This window comes from Nicotiana attenuata, unplaced genomic scaffold, assembly GCF_001879085.1.
Source record: "Nicotiana attenuata strain UT unplaced genomic scaffold, NIATTr2, whole genome shotgun sequence".
In the NCBI taxonomy this organism is placed as follows: domain Eukaryota; kingdom Viridiplantae; phylum Streptophyta; class Magnoliopsida; order Solanales; family Solanaceae; genus Nicotiana; species Nicotiana attenuata.
The window spans coordinates 45329-46050 of record NW_017670482.1 but is presented as its reverse complement, the minus strand read 5'-3'; the positions used below and the strand labels follow the sequence as shown (position 1 = coordinate 46050).

Genomic DNA, 722 nt, shown 5'->3' with positions numbered 1-722 from the left:
GGTTGTTCTGTGCTTGCTCAACTTCCTTGGACCTCATCTCGCCCTGACTCTTCCGTAACCCTTTCATTTCTACCATGAATCTGCTGATCCCGGAGCTCTTCTTGTATGGATCCAAGGACCCTGTGGGCAACCTCTGGAGGGTGGGTGTGAAATCGGGCATTACGCGCTCTGGGTTGAGGATATTTTCATTGTCTAGGGGATAACGGATATGGACAGAGGGCAATATTGGGGGAGAAGTGCTACAAGAGAGCGATATCTACTAGGGTAGTTTGGGGGCGAGTGTGATAAGCGGGTGTTATCCGAGAATATTGGAGGATCATCTGGTATATGTTGGGAGTTTGGGTAAGGTAGCGTCCCGGTGAAAATTGGTTGGGTGGCGGGGGGTTGGCGCCTTTCCAGTATCAGGCTTGATACTGTCTGTCATTGTCTCAGCATCCGCACCTCTTCAACCAACCCATTATCCCGTCCACCAAACTGTTTCGAGCCCGTATCAACCAACCCAGTTCTGTATTGTCTGCCATTGCCTTTTTGTCGTTGGTGTTGTAGAGAAGAGTACCACTTTAAAAAACCACAAACCAACCACCCTTCTGCTATGAATATAACAAGATGAGGCCATCACTGTTAGCGTTAGGGGCATTTAACATAAGATTAATCTCAGCTTTATGTTCGCAATGCACCTAGCCACAGTATATCGGTTCTAAATGACTTCGAATCTTCTTCTT

General features: G+C 47.5%; 1 pseudogene; it reads right to left on the bottom strand.

The window, feature by feature from the left end:
- Nucleotides 1–420: 420 nt before the first annotated feature.
- LOC109240057 overlaps nucleotides 421–722 on the bottom strand; it is a 2679-nt pseudogene continuing 2377 nt past the window's right edge.